At 47.0% G+C, this 14,327-nt stretch overlaps 1 long non-coding RNA gene across 1 annotated transcript in view; it reads right to left on the bottom strand.

Moving 5' to 3' along the window:
* LOC140430190 (uncharacterized) overlaps nucleotides 1-14,327 on the bottom strand; it is a 49,344-nt gene that overhangs the window by 18,529 nt on the left and 16,488 nt on the right. Inside the window, exon 2 of the long non-coding RNA XR_011949363.1 lies at nucleotides 12,115-12,299. This is a non-coding gene — a long non-coding RNA (uncharacterized lncRNA). The remainder of the gene's footprint in view (nucleotides 1-12,114; nucleotides 12,300-14,327) is intronic.

Below are 14,327 nucleotides of genomic sequence, written 5' to 3'. Positions count from 1 at the left end.
CCAGCAGTCTGGCTCCTCCGAGATTGGGCTGCATTTTTGAAGTGTGGTGGTGAGTGGGAATTGCTGGGAGCTTCCTGGTACTCGGCCCAATGAGGTCGCTCGCAATTCAACATTAATTGTGTTAGATTACTCTTTGGTAATATATCATTACTCTGCTTTATATAACCAGAATGGACTGAAGGTGTGACTCTCAAGAAACCACCAATCTTCAATTTAAAGCAAAACAGACTTAATGAATAATAAATTGATTAATATTGAGTTTGCACACTCTTACAGAACTATACCCAGTGATCAAGTAATTCAGAATAAAGTATTTACTAATTTAAACTACATGTGCTAACTATGCTGTGATCTATCTCTCTAACATTCTGCTGTCTAGTCACTCCTGGTTCAAAGAGACCCAAGATCCTTTGAGTTCTCATATTTATATCGGAATCTAGTGTTGCCCTCTGGTGGGTGTGTTACACTGAGATGTAATCATTAACCCTTTAACCTGCACAGCCAACGCCACTCAGCTCACAGCCATGGCATCAAGAAGACTGGCCCCAAGGTTTGGAGTTCCGAACTGGGGAGGCTTTTGGATGTGGTGCAGGCCAGGAGAGATGTCCTGTTCCCCCAAGGGTTTGGAGGGTGAGCCGCAGGGTAGCCAGTGTCGCCTGGAATGAAGTGGCAGCAGTTGTCAGCTCAGGCAGCATGAGCAGGAGGACTGGTCTCCAGTGTCTCACAAAGGTCAATTATCTACACCGGGCAGCACCCATCCCTCTCCCACCATGACCAGCACCCTCCCCAACCCTCCATCTGCCCCCCCCAACCCAAACGTTCCATCACCCCAACCCTCCCTTCACAACCCCCTCCCCAGCCCATCATTGTGAACCGCATGTGTGACTAATGTTGCCCTCTCTGTGTCTCCACAGGGGAAGCGCTCGCACAATCATCGGAAGATGGCCCAGGCCGGCGGAGGAGTGCTGGACATAAGAATCCTCACGACATTCGAGGAACGGGCCCTGGAGGGGATGGCTGAGGACAGAGTGGTAACCCTGCTGAGGTCGGCGCTCACCGCAGGGGGGAGGATCCACCAGGTCCCACCCGGATGGACTGTCACATGTGAACTGTTATACTGATTTACCCATCCATCCCACTGACCATGTGTTCATTCTCCCGCAGGTCCTCCAGCCAATGGTGCCGGCCCATCCAGTGTGGCCCCACCCCTGCCTCCCAGGAGAACACCGCGGAGGAGAGCTCCGAGGTCGCCACAATCGATGTTTCACAGCTGTCATCTCCACCCTCCACCAGCTCAGATACACGCATCTCGGTGGGACATGCTAGTGGTCAGGCTTCTGGGGCACAATCTGGTGAGCGCCACACGGTCGCTGATGTACATCAGGTGTAGGCAGGAACTCCCAGGCGAGACAGCAGTCAGAGGTCTGCTGGATCCCAAGACCCAGCTGTGTCCCAGCCTGATGCTGAGTCTCTGGAACAGGGTTACCCAGAGCTGATGGAGATGATAGGGAGCAGCCAGGACATTTAGAGGGAGATGCCAGCGACACTCCAGCAGGTCCATAGTCGATTGGAGGAGTCCCAGAGGCTACAGGCGCATGAGATGTCGCTGGCAATGCGTGGCATCGATGCCAACACTGCTAGGGTAGCGACTGCAGTGGAGAGCCTGGTGCATGACGTCGGCATCACGAGTGGAGGTGTCCAGTCAGTGACGGGCATGGCTGAGAGCTTCGGTAGACTGTGCGACTCAATGGGGGACATGGCCCAGTAACAGACTGACCTTGATGAGGTTCTGAGGGACATGTCCCGCTCTCAGATGGGAATGGCCAAGACGCTGCGGAGCTTGTCCCAGTCACAGGTGGGCATTGCCAAGTCACTGCAGAGCATAGCCCAATCACTGAGAAGCATCGTCGACTGTGTCAACACCATGGTGCGGACCATGGGGAACCGTCAGGGTGACCGCCCATATTAAATGGAAAAGATGCCATGCCAACCTTCTGCCACAGAGTTGTGACTGTCTCGCCCATCTGCTTAGGATCCATGCTCTGCCTGTGCTGAAATCTTTGGTATGTTTCACAGTTCTCCACCATCAACTCAATGTTCCGGTTGATCCCAGGTCAATAGACTGCCTCTCTGGCTCTCCTCTTGCACTTTTTCATCCCTAAGTGCCCATCATGCAACTAAATGAAGATAATTGACCACAGTGTGTGTGGAATCACAATCCGCTGATTCCGCAGAAAAATCCATTCACGTCACTTAATTCTGTTCGAATATTGTAGAAACTTGAACAGGTTCCTTTGGGCCATCCTTCATGGAGATGTTTTCTCACTTTCTGCAGTGTCCTTGTTAGAGACTGGCAGAGACTCTGTCACCTTGTTTACGTGGACCTGTACGTCCTCATCCAGCTGGAGTGGTTCCTCATTGCTGGTAGCTCTGGAAAGTGTGTCAGCCACGATAAGATGTTTACCCGGCGTGTACACCAACTCAAAATCATACCGCTGCAACTTCGTGAACATTCATTGCAGTCGCGGTGGCATCTCACTAAGATTTATTTTTTATGTTGGCGACCAATGGCCTGTGGTCAGTGTCCACAATGAAGGTTGGAAACCCATGCACAAAATCATGGAACTCCGTCAGCCCAAGACAGTCTTTTTCAATTTGTGCTTATCGTCGTTCAGTGCCAGATATCTCCCTTGACACATACGCCACTGGCAGCCAATCTCCTTCCAGATTCTGCTGGAGCAGGACCGCCCCTAAACCATCCTGGGAAGCATCAGTTGAGATTTTTGTATTTTTGACTGGGTCAAAAAACATGAGCACAGGCGCCGTGGTAAGCGAAAACCCCAGTGCCTGGCACTCTTGTTCGTGCTAGCTGGACCACTGGGATGTTACATCTTTCTTTATGGTCTCCCTCAGATGTGCTGTTTTGGCTGCCAAATTGGGGATGAACTTGCCCACAAATTTTATCATGCCTAGCGTTTTTAAAATGCCTTTTTTATCTGTAGGGCGTGGCATCTGCAGAATTGTCTCATCTTGTCTTGACCGGGCTGAACCTCTTGTGCGAACAGCTTGTCTCCCAGGAAGGTAATGCTATGCACCCCGACTTGACATTTCACCCCGTTCAGCTTCAAACCATTTTTCTTGGTACTTTATAGGACCCTGAGAAGTGGTTTATCATGCTCTTCCCGAGTCAATCCCCAAATAATGTCATCCACCCACACACAGACCCCCAGAATTTCTTCAATTATATGCTCCATGGCACGATGAAATATCTCTGAAGCCGAGATAATGCCAAATGGCATTCGTAAAAAGCAATACCTCCCAAAGGGTGTGTTGAATGTGCACATTTTTGTGCGTTCTTTGCCTAGTTTCAATTGCCAGAAGTCTTGTGATGCTTCCAATTTGCTGAAATACGTTACTCCTGCATTACACAAGTTATCTCCTCCCTTTTTGGTATAGGTTAGTGTTGTCTTTTAATATTGAGATACAAATCCTTCGGATCAATGCAGATTGTTAGGTCCCCATTACGCTTCCTTACATGTACCATGGAATTAACCCAGTCTGTAGGAACTCCAATACACTTAATGACACCCAAGGCAGTCATTCTCTCTTGCTTTACCTTTAGTTTATCCCTTAATGGCACCAGCATACATCTCGGCGCATGAATCACGGGCTTTACATCATGCTTTAATTGAATCTTCTACGTGGATGGTAACGTACAAAACCTTGGAAAACCTCAGGGAAATCATTCAGTATGGAGTGTCCTGAGGGATGAGGGCCTGTTGCCGCATTGTCTGCACTGGAGACCCATCGGACGAGCTGTAGCTCCTCACCCGCCTCAACTCCAATTAAAGACTCGCAGTCCACTGCCGCGAATTTCAACTTGTACCTTTTGGTTTTGACATTGACATCAAGCTCACTTGCACCTAGCAATGAGATTTTGTTACCATTAAATAAATAAATAATCTTTATTATTGTCACAAGTAGGTTTACATTAATACCACATTGAAGCTACTGTGAAAATACCCTAGTCACCACACTCAGAGAATTCAGAATGTCCAATTCACCTGACAGCACGTCTTTGAGGACTTGTGGGAGGAAACTGGAGCACCCGGAGGAAACTCACGCAGACAAAGGGAGAACGTGCAGATTGCGCACAGACAGGGCCCAAGCGGGAATCGAACCCGGGACCCTGGCGCTGTGAAGCAACAATGCTAGCGACTGTACTTCCATGTCACCCATATAATCTCTTAATAATTACCGTTCTGGTAACTATTTTTGGTAGAATGCACAGCTTTTTTATATCAGACAGGTCGATGAGGTTGGCTCTCACACCAGTGTCGAACTTGACTGTTAACACTGTGCCATTTATTTTTAATGGAGCTGTCCATTTATCTTTTATGATTATAACAAAGAACAAAGAACAAAGAAATGTACAGCACAGGAACAGGCCCTTCGGCCCTCCAAGCCCGTGCCGACCATACTGCCCGACTAAACTACAATCTTCTACACTTCCTGGGTCCGTATCCTTCTATTCCCATCCTATTCATATATTTGTCAAGATGCCCCTTAAATGTCCCTATCGTCCCTGCTTCCACTACCTCCTCCGGTAGCGAGTTCCAGGTACCCACTACCCTCTGCGTAAAAAACTTGCCTCGTACATCTACTCTAAACCTTGCCCCTCTCACCTTAAACCTATGCCCCCTAGTAATTGACCCCTCTACCCTGGGGAAAAGCCTCTAACTATCCACTCTGTCTATGCCCCTCATAATTTTGTATACCTCTGTCAGGTCGCCCCTCAACCTCCTTCGTTCCAGTGAAAACAAACCGAGTTTATTCAATCGCTCCTCATAGCTTATGCCCTCCATACCAGGCAACATTCTGGTAAATCTCTTCTGCACCCTCTCTAAAGCCTCCACATCCTTCTGGTAGTGTGGCGACCAGAATTGAACACTATACTCCAAGTGTGGCCTAACTAAGGTTCTGTACAGCATTATCTGCCTTCAATTCACTATTGCTGCAGATTGGTACAAATACATTATTATTTGGTATGACTTGAGAGTTTCCTTGTCTTCGCTGGAGATCACGTCTGCAAGAATGTGTCCTCTAGGTACACCTCATCAATAGCGCTCATACTCTTTGTATATTCAGGTCTTTTCCTTGTATAACATTGGGTTGCAAAATGATTCCTGCCTTTACAAATGGCACATGTTTTTCCATAAGCAGGACATTGCCGTGGCACATGCCGTTTGCCACATCACGGACATTAACTGAAGGATCGAGTCAGCCGCTCGAAATGGCCGCCCGCACTGGGAGCATGTTTCTTATTCAGCTGCGTCACCACACTAATGGCGTCTGCAGCCTCTTCTGCCTTTGCTTCAAAATTATGGAGATTCAATGTGTTGAGCTGCTTTGCAGCAAGCTCACTAGCGTGACAAATTTGAATCACATGTTCAAATCACAGGTCTGTTTCCCACAGAAGCCGCTCGCGCACTTTATCATTGGAGATTCCGAAAACTATCTGATCGTGGATCACTGACGACTGGAATATGCACGATTGCACCTTCAATCGCAAGTCAGTGAGGGAGCTAGGAAATGAAACTCTAGTGGGCGTAAAGAATAAATAGCGCTCGGAGGTTTAGTTTTTTTCTAGGGGAGAAATGCCGATCAAATTGTTTCAGCACTTCTTCGAGGTTTTTGCTATCAGCCTTGTTTTCAAAGACAAAAGTGTTGAAAATTTCAATTACTTGAGGATCAGCTACAGTCAGCAGCAATGCCATACATCTCTCGTCAGGCTGTGCCTGCAGACCAAGGGCTGCAACATAAAATTTAAACTGTTGCTTAAAAATCCTCCAATTCTCGTCGATATTACTGGTAATCCGAAGCTGTTGAGGTGCCTTGATGCCTTCCATCCCAGACTTGAATGAAAATGAAAATGAAAATCGCTTATTGTCACAAGTAGGCTTCAATGAAGTTACTGTGAAAAGCCCCTAGTCACCACATTCCGGCGCCTGTTCGGGGAGACTGTTACGGGAATTGAACCGTGCTGCTGGCCTGCCTTGGTCTGCTTTCAAAGCCAGCGATTTAGCCCAGTGTGCCCATGAAGTTTTACCGCGCGTTGAGCATCAGATGCCAATAGCTTGCAAGGCTAGTAGCAAAGATGCGTTTCCTTTCTTATCCTGCAAAATTATCTTTAGTGGTTCTGATATTTTTCGTGCAGAATCTTCGAGTGCATGTTAAATCATCAATCCTGGTACCATGTCATGTTCTGGAGACTGGCCGAAGTGAATGATGAACTACAGAACATTTAGTTTAAATAATCTAATGTAGAACAACTGCGTGATAAGATAACTAAGAGAAATAAAATATATCTATCCTCCAGCATGACCTACTCCCAACTCCCAGATCGCAAGGTCACGTGATGGGTTTACACTGCTACCCAGTGGTCAGAGGTCTTGCATAACGTTATGTACAAACTTGCCTTATGAATATCATCGCAGGGAGTTCCTGCATCCCTTAATCCAGAAGGGACCCAATATATTAAAGCCTATTACACTAAGAATGATAAGACTCACAATTGGACTTCACACCTTAGAAATGAACAAGTGATTGCCTCTTTAAAAAGTGTTTATTTTATCAGGAAAGCAGCCTAGAAGTTAGTTGATTAAAATAAATGCACATGGGCCCAAAAGGGGGATTATATAGGGTCTCTGTGTCAGAGGTAGGGTAGAATGTGGGTATCTGGCCACTGGGTCCTCCAGCAGAATTGGTCAGATGGGTGCTGGATGCGAATTCCTAATGATGGTGGTGGTCACATAAGACATAGGAGCAGAATTAGGCCACTAGGTCCATCGAGTCTTCTCCACTGTTCAATCATGGCTGATATTTTTCTCATCTCCATTCTCCTGCCTTCTCCCCATAACCCCTGATCCCCTTATTAATCAAGAACCTATCTATCTCACATGCTTCCTAAACTGGTTCTGTCCATTGATGGAGAACATCACAGTGGGAAGGGACCTGCGAATTGTCCTTGCTTTTCCAAATTTTACCCAATCCAAGGAAAAGGCCTCATGCAACAGGTGGGAGTAAATGGTGGCGAGTGGGTATCAAGGGAGTGAGGGAGAGCTCAAGGTTAGTTTTTGTAGACCTCAAAGGAGTCCACATCGAGTAGTTGAATGAAATAAAGTTTTGTTACAATAAACTATTATTGACATTCCATGAATGATTCCTGCTGTGTCTCTCCTATTGGTACCAAAACAGAACAACTTAATACAAGAGATAATTGAACAGGGTTTAGAGTTCCAGCCTCCTTAACGGGGGAGCTTGTATTCAGCAAGGTTTACGGGGAGCCTAATTATTGCTACCCTATTAGCCCCGTGCTGGTTATAACATTAGTGTTATCCTTTGATTATTATTCTCCCATCACTGACTGACTCTATCTGACAATTACACATTTATACACTCTTCTTGAGTAGCAGAACACATAATAGGAAAGCATTCAATTCTGATCTCCTTATTAGGAAAATGATGTGTTGACATTTTCTTTCCTCAGTTGCCCCAATGGGCTTTTTCTTAAATTTAGAGTACCTAATTCCTTTTTTTCCAATTAAGGGGCAATTTAATGTGGCCAATTCACCTACCGTGCACATCTTTGGGTTGTGGGGGTGAAACCCACGCAAACACGGGGAGACTGTGCAAACTCCACACGGACAGTGACCCAGGTCCGGGATCGAACCTGGGACCTCGGTGCCATGAGGTAGCAGTGCTAACCACTGCGCCACCATGCTGCCCTCCAATGGGCTTTTTAATTAATTTAAATTATTGAGAGGGAAGAGGGATGAGAACTTGACTAAGTTTCTGGAGAACTGGAGGAAAACACGGAAGATCAGAGGATCAAAGGTCCATAATATGGACTGTCAGTTTGACTAGGGGGGAGGATCAGATTGAAAGTGTACGGGTGGAGACTTGGAGAAAATGAATTGTTTCACGAGGTCAATGGTGACAGAAGATGGAAGTACGAAGGTAGATCAAGCAAGGGTCAGAGTAATTAGAAGAAATATGATGGAAAAGTATCACTATGACTGAAAGGAAGATCCCACAAGACAATTGTGAGACCGGCTTTTTTAGACTGTTCAGAAACCTGGACAATATCAAGAAGACTGTTGAAGAGTGAAGGAGAAAATGTGGTTAGTGATGAAGATAGGACTGCCAGAAAGGGGGAGACGAGTAAAACCAGATGGAAAGATGCAATGGCGGGAGACTTAAATACACCAGGATTTGAAGAGAAACGGGCGACTGAGAGGAGAAGACAGAGAAGGTGACCAACCCGCATAGTGTAAACCCCAATCAAATGGGAAAACCCAGAAGATGATGAGTGACGTTTAGCCAAACCTACAGACGATTGAAGAACATAGAACTGTACAGCACAGTACAGGCCCTTCGGCCCACGATGTTGTGCAAAACTAGTCTGAAAGTAAGATCAAATCAACCTACTCCCAATCATTCTAGTGCACTCCATATGCCTATCCAATAACCGCTTGAAAGTTTCTCAAGTGTCCGACTCCACTACCATAGCTGGGAGTGCGTTCCACGCCCCAACCACTCTCTGAGTAAAGCACCTACCTCTGACATCCCTCCTATATCTTCCATCATGGACCTTATAGTTATGTTCCCTTGTAACAGTTACATCCACCGAAGGAAAAAGTCACTGAACGTCCACTCTATCTATCCCTCTCATCATCTTATACACCTCAATTAAGTCACCTCTCATCATCCTTCACTCCAATGAGAAAAGCCCTAGCTCCCTCAACCTTTTCCTCATAAGACCGACCCAGGCAGCATTCTGGTAAATCTCCTTTGCACCCTTTCCAATGCTTCCACATCCTTTCTATAATGAGGTGACCAGAAGAGTGAAGGAAGGGTGGTGAAAACTGGGAGGAGTGGTGAGGGAAGGCATGGAGGGTGGCAGGAAGAAGATGGATGGAGATGGGGAGTGGAATATGGCAGAGGAAAGAGTAAAGGAGGGGAGCTAGATGACAGAAAGTGGAACAGGTGACGTGGAGGATGATAAGAGGAGGAGTGGCTGAGGAGAGGTGGAGGATGGCAAGAGGCGGAGGAGTAGTGGAGGGAAGTGGAGGATGGCCAGAGTAGGAGGAGAGGAGGAGGTGGTAGGTGACAGGAGGAAGAGAAATAGGGTGGGAATGTGGAGGATGGCAGGAGGAGGATGGGGAATATGGAGGATGGCAGGAGGAGGATTGGGAATGTGGAGGATGGCAGGAGGAGGATTGGGAATGTGGAGGATGGCAGGAGGAGGATTGGGAATGGTGATGATGGCAGGAGGAGGAGGAGTGTGGAGGGGAGGAGGGTAAGCAGAGGTGGAGTGAGAGAGGGGTGATTCAGGGGTTGAAGAGGAGGATGGACAAGGAAGAAGGGTGCAAATTTGGAGGGATGAGGAGATAAAATAGAGGGATGGGGAATTGGAAAGGCAGAGGGTGAGAAGTGGAAATGTTTTGAGTGGGGTTCACACAGCCATGTGTCCGTTCACCATCATCCCTCTCATGGCCCTGCCACATTTCACTGTCAGTTTGTCACAGAATAATTTAGCAAGGCAATGTGCAATCTACACAAAAGTACCTATCAGCATATTTAAGGTACCAGACAGGATGGCATTCAGAATCTTCACAGGCAAGGTCAAGGCCTGCATGGACTAATTTGATCATTGTGTTTGATACGCCACAGAGATGGGTACTGCAGTTATAGGTGAAAACATCCTCACATGCCCTACAATGTCAACCAATTGATGCCAAAGGCACTCTTCTCCAGTCTCTCTGCAATTGTGGACAGTATGCTTGGAAAGACCATCAGCAGATTTTCTGTCGTTCTTTGACCATTAACCTCACTTGCGCCCCCAGGGTACAACATCAATGTGAACCTGAGTGGAATTGAAAAGGGCTGTGACCTCTTCCCACAGCAGTTCACACCAACACTGTTGTCTCTTGCTCATCATAAACTGTGAACAATCAGCTAAAAAGCCAACCACCTGTCTCACCAGAACTGCTGAAGCACAAGTATCTCCACTGGTGCACAGTGAGCACACTGTAAGGGTCCATCCTGTGTGTCCCTGTTCATTCCATTAATTCCGCTTTCTTATATTTTTGCCGTTACATTTTTGACCAATGGATGTTTAATGGACCTGTGTCTTTAAGGCAGTCTGTACCTTTAATTCAAACAGAAGGCTGTGTTGTTTTAGACTGGCTGGCATCAGTGATGACTCAGTTTGTTTGATTTGTCTGGTAGCCAATGAATTGGTCCAAAGGGTTGTGCTCTGCATGGTAACAGGTGGTGATTGGGTCTTATCCCACTGAGATGGTTCAGAGACCTGAGGAGCTTTCAGTTTCATTTTGGCAACAGGGAGGTAAGAGTTCCAGACAAATCCTCTCCAGAAAGCTGATGCTGACTCTCTCCTCAAAGTTCTAACTAATCCTCTCCATAAGACCATGATGAGCGCAGCGACTTTCTCTCCAGCAAGACTGTGTGTCATTCTTTTGTGACTGCAAAGGCTTGAAGTCAAACCATGAGCTGAAGGTAAGGTTTGATGTGAAATAAAATGTCTCTAAAGAACGATATAGATATAGGTCTGGATGTGAACCTCGGGCCGAAGGCCTAGTTTACTAAGAAATAAAGCATCTATCTAGAACGTTTGCTGCCAGTTAGTATTAAATTTTCTAACCTGAATGAATGACTCGGCAAAGAAGACGATTCCCAGCTGTAAACCAGAGACTTTAATCAGCGAGCTTGCTGCGCAGAGAGCGTGCCAAGGAATCACCATTTGAAACCAGGACACCTGGGCTGGAATCTCCGGTTGCCAACACCAAAACCGCATTCGGCAACCAGCAGGAGAATCCGAGTTCCCGACCAAATCGGGGCGGCGCTGCTTTCGCAATGCTCCACGCCCTCAAAAGCGGCGTACATGTATTGATGGCCTCAGGACACTGCCTGAGGCCCTCTCCCTGATGCTCTGCCCCCAACCGGCCGAGTTCCCGACAGCGTGGAACATGTGTGGTCTCACCCGTCAGAAACTCAGCATGGCGGCTGCGTCTACGGACCCAGTAATTCTCTGGGGCATATCGGCAGCTAGAGCCGGGTGCTCTACACTGCCGTCCTGCTAGCCCCCAGCAAAACAGGGAAACGGTGAGCGTTTTGCGCCATTTTCTCTGGTGTTAAATGCCACCGTTCCCACGCTGGCTAGGGGACGTAGCCCCAGAATCGGATAATGCAGCCCCCTATCTTTTAACCTTCACCCTTATTATTTTTACCCCTCCCCCCCCCCTCTGTCTTTGTCTGCCTTGTGTGTGTGGGTAGAGGATAGGACAGTTAAAGGGCTAGCTTGTTAGAACCACAGCACCATTGAATTCCGATAGTGCAGAAGAAGGCCATTCAGCCTATCAGGTCTGCACTGACCCTCTGAAAGAGCAACCCAATTAGGCCCACACTCCCATCCTATCCCTATAACCCAGTAACCCCACCTAACCGTTGGATACTAAGGGGTAATTTAGCGTGGCCAATCCACCTAACCTGCACATCTTTTGACTGTGGGAGGAAACCGGAGCACCCGGAGGAAACCCACGCACACACAGGGAGAACGTGCAGACTCTGCAGACAGTCACTCAAGGCCGGAATTGAACCTGGGTCCCTGGCGCTATGAGGCTGCAGTGCTAACCACTGTGCCACCCTGTTGTCTAGTTGTGTTTGCTGCATATTTTATCTTTGTTCTTGTTGTGTTTCAACTTGCAAATCTGGTGACTGCGGTTGTTGGGCAGCCAAGGGCTAAAGACTTTGGGAATTATTGTCAGAATTGTTGGTTAATTCACTTGTGTAGTGATTCCGGAGCACGTGGGCTGGAATTGACCACGCACTAGCCCAGGGTGACATAAAGACACATCTTGCAATAGTGCACATTCTGCAGGATTCAGCTCCTCTGAGAATTTGTTATTTGGAATATTTGCTGAATGCTACTGTTTCCATGGAGTCCTTGGTGAAGGGGAAAGACGTAAATGAATATTGACAGGAAACAAATGTTACAATTGATCATTGTGAAGACAGTTGTGTTTCACTCACTGTTGGCTGATGGGTTACTGACATTTAATCTGTCACCAGTTGTGTAGGATGTCCCAATCCACTCAGTCCTAGTGGTCAGGGATGTCAAAACACCACTATTCTCCAGCACTTCCTCCTTTGCAGCTATTTATCTGTGATAAATGTGGATAACCTTCTCCTTCCCTTGTGTTCGATGATTCTTGCTCCTGCAAAAGGTGAAAAAACAATATTCTAAATTACTGCATTGTCATCTGTTCTCCCAGTGGATGCATCCATTTGGTGACGCTGACTAGCAGGAAGAGGCATCAAGTTGCACAAGGATCAGAGTGAATGATATTGGTAGATGTTTAGAACAAAGGACAAAGAAAAGTACAGCACAGGAACAGGCCCTTCGGCCCTCCAAGCCCCTGCCGACCATGCTGCCCGTCTGAACTAAAATCTTCTACACTTCCGGGGTCTGTATCCCTCTATTCCTATCCTATTCATGTATTTGAAAAGTCAATACACTCCTTTGAAAGAAATGTCAGATCTCACCTTAATATCTCAGTTGACTGACATCTCCAGCACTCCCTCAATACTACACTGTATCATAGCCGAGGTGATGTACTCAAGTCCCTGGATTGAACCCACAGCCTTCTGACTTGGAGGCGAGGGTGCCATCAGTTAATACCAAACTGGCACTTGGGGATTGTCGTGTTGGGTACTCTGCTACACAGACGAACCAACACGGTTGCAGATGGTACAACTCAGTTTTATTACTAACAATATTTACAATGGTAAACTGGTTACTGTGGTTCATTCATTACCCTTGAATCTGTGGACCTTTCCCTAACACTATCTTGGAGTGGCACTCAGCACATGGTGGATGTCTGAGTGGCTTGCTGTGAGCTCTATGCCCTGAGCTGTCTCCTGCTGGAATGAGCGGGAAGTGTCGTGTTCCCCGTTTTATAGTGTGTATGTTCTTACCTGTGATTGGCTGTGGTGTTGTGTGTGTATTGATTGGTCCGTTGATCTGTCCATCAGTATGTATGTATGTTTGCACCATGATGTTTACCTGAATATCGTGACAGGGATGCAGTCAAGTGCTTAAGATAGATGCAGGGTAACTGAATTCCATGGATGGCACGTAACAAAGAGATCTAGGAGTACAGGTTCATAGCTCCTTGAAGGTGGGGTTGCAGGTGGACAGGGTGGTGAAGAAGGCATTCGGCATGCTTGGTTTCATTGGTCAGAACATTGAATACAGGAGTTGGGATGTCTTGTTGAAGTTGTACAAGACATTGGTAAGACTACACATGGAATACTGTGTGCAGTTCTGGTCACCCTATTATAGGAAGGATATTATTAAACTAGAAAGAGTGCAGAAACGATTTACGAGGGTGCTACCAGGACTTGATGGTTTGAGTTATAAGGAGAGGCTGGATAGGCTCGGACTTTTTTCCCTGGAGCATAGGAGGCTTAGGGGTGATCTTATAGAGGTCTATAAAATAATGAGGAGCATAGATAAAGTCACACCTTTTCCCAAAGGTAGAGGAATCTAGAAATAGAGGGCATATGTTTAAGGTGAGAGGGGAGAGATACAAAAGAGATACAAAAACCCTTGGAAAAAGCCTCTGACCATCCACCCAGCCTCTCATAATTTTGTAGACCTCTATCAGGTCTCCCCTCAGCCTCCGTCTTTCCAGTAAAAACAATCCTAGTTTATTAAACCTCTCCTCTTAGCCAACACCCTTGAGACCAGACAACATCCTGGTCAACCTTCTTTGCACTCTCTCCAAAGCTTCCACGTCCTTCTGACAATGTGGTGACTAGAACTGCACTCAAGGTGGCGCGGGCTGGCTCCGGGGCCTGGGGGGGGCGCGGGGCGATCTGGCCCCGGGGGGGTGCCCCAACGGTGGCCTGGCCCGCGATCCAAATGTGGCCAACCAAGGTTTTATATAGCAGCAACATGATTCCCCAACTCTTGTACTCAATGCCCCGGCTGACGAAGATAAGCATGCCATATGCTTTCTTAATCACCTTGGCCACCTGTGTTTCCACTTTCAGGGAACTGTGGACCTGCACGCTCAGATCCCTCTGTATGTTTTTTGTTCCTAGGAATTCTGCCATTTACAGTATAATTTATACCTAGAATTGATCCTTCAAAATGCATCACCTCGCATTTGTCTGGGTTAAACTCCGTCTGCCATTTCTGTGCCCAAGTCTCCAATCCATCTTATTCCTGTTGTATCCTC

Source organism: Scyliorhinus torazame, chromosome 1, assembly GCF_047496885.1.
Source record: "Scyliorhinus torazame isolate Kashiwa2021f chromosome 1, sScyTor2.1, whole genome shotgun sequence".
NCBI lineage: Eukaryota > Metazoa > Chordata > Chondrichthyes > Carcharhiniformes > Scyliorhinidae > Scyliorhinus > Scyliorhinus torazame.
Note: the sequence above shows the minus strand (reverse complement) of the source record. Positions and strands in the feature narration are given on the sequence as shown.